The sequence below is a fragment of the Atractosteus spatula genome, chromosome 14 (genome assembly GCF_055471065.1).
Source record: "Atractosteus spatula isolate fAtrSpa1 chromosome 14, fAtrSpa1.hap1, whole genome shotgun sequence".
In the NCBI taxonomy this organism is placed as follows: domain Eukaryota; kingdom Metazoa; phylum Chordata; class Actinopteri; order Semionotiformes; family Lepisosteidae; genus Atractosteus; species Atractosteus spatula.
Window position 1 is genome coordinate 601,373 of NC_142719.1, and position 5,520 is coordinate 606,892.

Genomic DNA, 5,520 nt, shown 5'->3' on the forward strand with positions numbered 1-5,520 from the left:
AACTCCGAGTGACAGCTGCTGCCCTCTAGTGGACAGTGAGGTGCAGGACTCGGCGCGACTCCTGCCGTGAGAGACCTGCAGGCTGAGCAGCGCAGCGCCGGCACGACTGACCCTGTACCGGATACACACATGGTGCGGAACTCAGGATCACTGAAACAGAAACAGCTTATTACTGAAAAAATAACGTTAATACGAGATGATTTTAAGTGTCCTTCACTGTTACATTTGTTATATATTTGTTATATAAATATATAGTGTAACGCTTACGGCCGACAGGCACTGTGTAAGAGCCGGCGTACCAGAGCAGGTGACGTCACCGCCCTTCCATGTGATAGCAGGACTACAGCTACTGGGCTGTGGAGAGATCTCTCTTTAGCTCACCGGGCTGGGTCCCTGCTGAGTGACGCGGGAGTCCCGGGTTCGAGCCCCCGACCTAATGCGGCAAGGGCGCCTGCCTGAGCCCCCGTTGCGTTACAGTATAAATAAATGGCTGGGTTCGAGCCCATGCAGTGAGGCACGAACTAGGGTGGGAGCGGCGAGGGCACCAGCCCTGGAACCCGAATCTGTTACAATAATAAGAGGACAGACAATGAAATATGGGCTATTTCGAAGTCGCAAATGTGAGATATAAAGTCGTAATTCTGAGTTTTTAAGTCGTAATTCTGAGTTACTAAATCGGAATTCTGAGATACCATAGCGCGTTTTTTTTTTACTCCCTGGCGGAAACGGGCTTCCATACATTTGTTATATATTTGTTATATAAACCTAAAATTGCATTCCAATCAGAATCCAAGATCAATATTCAGGGGGGAGATGCAAAGTGAAATAGAGGCAAATACACAGAAGAAAATGGGGCATAACCAGCGCTCAGTGGAGAGGAGAACAGAGTGCTGAAGGCAGTCCAGAGATGGGGATTATTAGGAGGCCAGGACACCAGCGTAACACCTCTACACTTTTCAAGCAACTCTGACCCCCTCAGGGGTCAGGACCTCAGTTTTGTCTTATCTAAAGGATGGATCTGTCACGCTCGTATCCTCCTCTTAAGGGCGCTCCGGCTCTGCCTTTATTTTTCTAATTCCGTGCGCCTGCCCCCAGTCTTGCCCCTCCTTATCTAAGCCGGGCGCTCTCGCTACTCCCAGCTCTGCCTGGAAGACAGACACCCAGAGGCCCGCCTACCACCCAGTCACCCTGCGCCCACAGCTTGAGGGCACAGGCCTCCTCTCAGCCTCCTGACCAGCTGAGTCCGGGGCTTGGAGCACCTGGCCTCGTCATCCCCTTTTTATTCCCTGTCACTGTCTGGAATCCTCTTCCAGCTTTTAACTTTGTTTTGTGCTGTCCATTTGGATCACCCAGATTTGGACTTTTGGAGTTCGCCCCAGCTTTCCCCCCTGGACTTGTCTGCCTTGGCCACGCCCCCCCACCAGTTCACCATCGTCACGCCCCCCCCGTCTGTCAACCCCTCCTCATCCTCGTTGTCTCCTTCCTGTCATCCTTTCACACTTACCTCCAGATTATACCAGCTGCACAGGGTCCTGAACTGCGCTTCACAGGAGCCTGGACCAGTTCCCATTACAGGATCCTGTTTACAGTATAGTGTCCCCATCACTATACTGGGGCATTAGGACCCACATGGAGAGCAGGGTGAGCGCCCCCTGCTGGCCCCACTAACACCTCTTCCAGCAGCAGCCTTAGTTTTTCCCAGGAGGTCTCCCATCCAGGTACTGACCAGGCTCACACTGCTGAGTCTCAGGGGGCTGCCAGTAGTGAGTTGCAGGGTGATACAGCTGCTGGTGAGATGATTCTTGGTGAATCTTAGTGAGTGGTGTTGTGGACTTTTATCAAAGAAGAGCCAGGAGAGGTGTTCTCATTCACTCAGTAAGGCATTTATTCATATTGCAATATGGGAACAGCAACCACCTGTCTGTGCAGAAAGTAGAAGCTGATTCAAAGCACGTAGGGAGAGTCCCTTGTTTTATATCTTTAGCTAGTATAACACTTCAAGGACAGGTGAGGCAGTCATTTTCCATTCCTTATAGGTTCTTTGCTTTAAGCAGGATAGAAAGTAGTTACGCAAATGGTATCACATCTGCCTTTTGCTGACAGGTGTCACCCGAGTGCTTGTGAGGGGGCTCCACACTGGCGCTTCTTAGAGGAGCACGGGTACAGAGGGCACAGTGAGTCAGTGTGTTATTTTATGGAGTTAAATTTTGTAAGAAGGTTTTAGAAAAGAAAAATCCCTGGGATTACAGTAGAGTCTCCGGTAGCTCAGTCTTCGGAAAATCAGGGTCATTATGTCATTATGGAAAATCAGTATTTTATACACTTAAATCTAGCCTGTCATAAATCAAATTACTAATGTGTTTGATTAAGCATCCAAAGTTTTTCAGTATGTCTCAGTATAATTTATTACTTAAAATTAAAGCTACTGTGATTTGCCAATTGATCAAATTCAACCCAACGGCAGTTGTACTCCTTGTTAGGCCGGTCTCGGTAAAAATGAGAGTCAATGAGCCAAGATATGCGGCAATCGAGATAATTTATTTGATAACAGCACTGAAGAGGACAGACAGAGCTGAGGCAGTAGCTGCACAGCTGAAGCAGGCAGAGCAGAGGCTGAGGTCTGAGGTGATGAAGAGATGATTAGTGGCAATGATGACTGAGGAACTGGAAAACGCTGCCCTGCCCCGCGTGCGCCCCTTCTACGCCGTCAAGTGCAACAGCAGCCCGGGAGTGCTGTGGACACTGGCACAGCTGGGGGCCGGCTTTGACTGCGCCAGCCGGGTAACTGGGGACTGGGGACACTGGGAGGACTGGGGAGACTTGAGGGACTGAGGAGACTGGGGGACGGGGGTGTGAGGGGTCTGGGGGGACTGGGGGGTCTGGAAGGACTAGGGGACAGTACTGGGGATCTGGTGGTCTGGGAATAAACTCGGGGACTGGGTTACTGGTATGCTAAGCTACTGAGTTACCGGCAGGAGTGGCAGGACTGTCCTGTTTGACAGGATTTGAAACTCCAGATCATTCTAGCTGCAGGCTTATTTAGAACAACACAGGAGCTGTTTTTTCAATGACCTGATTTGGGTTAATTTGGCTGCACAGCCAGGAGTGGGAGAAATATTTAAACTAGATTTGCTTCAGGTTCAGTGTTTACACACAAACTGTACCTGAAGCGGTTCTAGTTTTAAATGAATGACAAGCACTGTCACAGTCAAGCTGTGAGACTGAGAATCTGTACGCATTCCAGCCATGTTAATGCCTCCTGTTATCTCACAGTGTCAGAATCAAAGGGCTCAGAGTCTCTCAGTGTCAGCGCTGTCCTTGATTCTGTAGGCGGTTCCGATCCCCGTGAGCTCCTGGGGAGACTCCTGACGCAGTAGAAGCTCCTGCGGTGGCGGGCGTCTCCAGCTGCTGAGAGACATCCTCCCTGTGTCTTGTTTCAGGATGCTGCTGAGGATCAGCGTCCATGATCCAGCTGCGTTGTGTCCCTGAAGGACAAGTTTGGGGTGCCTCTGTGGGAGAGCCGATGTCTGCTGGAGATCGCCAGGGAGCTGGGGGTTAGGGTGGTTGGGGTGAGGTAAGAAGTGTCCCAGCACTGTGGTGGGGGATAATACCCTTATAGCTGCTGCAGCTCAATTCAAGTAAGAAATGGCTCCTATTTGTGCCCCAGCTTCCACGTGGGCAGTGGCTGCCAGGACCCACAGGCCTTCAGCCTGGCCATCGCAGATGCCCGCTCTGTCTTCAATCTGGGACAGCAGCTGGGACACAGCATGACACTGCTGGACATCGGGGGCGGCTTCCCTGGGATTGACCACACAGGGGTCACTCTGGAGGAGGTAGGGACAGTCTCAACACTGCTGCACTGCAGTGGGTCAGTCCTGAGCCACACTGAGATGGTCCTGTACAGCACAGAGACCAGAGACACTGCAGTACAGTCTGATCTGCAGGGCCCATGGGTCTCCAGCAGCCTTCAGGAATCAGTGCTCTGTGTTCCCTCCTTCCTCCTCAGCTTGCTGTGGTGATCAACGCAGCCCTGGAGCTCCACTTCCCAGCAGGCAGTGGGGTGGAGGTCATCGCCGAGCCAGGCCGGTACTACGTGACATCGGCCTTCACTCTGGCGGCCAGCGTGATTGGGAAGAAGGAGGTCACCCCAAGCCCAGAGTCCGCTAGGGGTGAGCCTGTCCAGAGGGTTAGGTTTCTACTTCCCAGTAGGGAACGAGCAGCTGGAGTCCATGTGAGGGGACAAACATGTCGTCCGTAGAGGAGCACGGAGCTTTGCAAGTTGTCCAGTTCTCCTTTTGTGAAAAACTCTGCTTTACATTTCCTGTTTTTCCTTTTTTCTCTGTACTTCTTTTCCAGTGGAGAAGAAGATGTTTTATTACATCAGTGATGGATTCCACGGCTCCTTTAACTTTATTCACTTAGATGGTGGCAGGTACATTCAGCCCTGCGCAATGAAAGTGAGTGTTTTTGCAGGCTTTCAGCATGAACCTTCTGTCAGCCCTGAGGCCCTGAGCTTAGTAGTGTAGCTTTAATTATTTTACTGGTGTTATAGTGGGCTGTATAGTATAACAACAGTTATTACACAACTGTGAGCAGTAGAACTGTCTAGTTTTACTTATCACTCTTAATGCAAGAAACAGATTTTCATTGCCCTTTTCACAGACAGCTGACTGTGGTCTCCTCTCTTCCTACAGAAGCACGACAGCCAGGCCCTGCAGGTCTGCACAATCTGGGGTCCCACCTGCTCCCCTCTTGACCTGATTGGCAGAGACTGGCTGCTGCCGGAGCTGGAGCTGGGAGACTGGCTGCTGTTCTTCGACCATGGGGCCTACTCCATATCCATGGCCTCGCACTTCAACGGGTTCGGCCCTCCCCCTGTCCTCTACACGGTGCCCAGACTGCTGTGGTGAGTCCCCTCCCACCAGCAGAACAAGCCGGGCAGGATCAGTTGAATGTGTCCAGAGGGGGTCTTCTGCCCAGTGCGGTCCTGCTCGTGTGCTAATCCCGTTCTTTTATTTCCAGGGAATACCTGCAGAAAGCTGGGGAAGAGCGTAACATATGAGCCCGCAGTCCTGGAGCTTGTACCCGGCTGAGAAGTCAGTCAGGATGTTCCAATCTTGAAATGGAGCTCTTGATTCTGTTCAGTTTGCTGTGTTCGTCTGTGTGTTCTTTCACAGTAAAGTGCCCTGAGATCATGTCTCATGACAGGTGCTGCACAAGATTAAAATTCTTACTGACGTAAAATTCTTGGTGCTGCCTTGGTGATCACTTTGTGTTCAGCTGGGAGAGAGGCTTGGTTCATGGATGCTGGGAGGGGAAGCAGAGAAGCAGAGGAGGCCGCAGACCCAGGAAGGACAGAGAGTGGAACCAGACAGGCAGGGAGAGGTGACAGGAGGTACCGGTCGATCCCTCATGACCACATGGACAGAGAGATAGAAGCAGGGATCGAGATGCACTTTCTGCTGCACCGTGAGAAATACTTTGAGATTGGTCAAACACTCTTCCCCAAAATAACACACC

At 51.3% G+C, this 5,520-nt stretch overlaps 1 pseudogene; it reads left to right on the plus strand.

Moving 5' to 3' along the window:
• The first annotated feature begins 2,652 nt into the window (after window positions 1-2,652).
• On the plus strand, window positions 2,653-5,062 carry LOC148820339 (antizyme inhibitor 2-like; annotated as a pseudogene).
• Window positions 5,063-5,520: the final 458 nt, after the last annotated feature.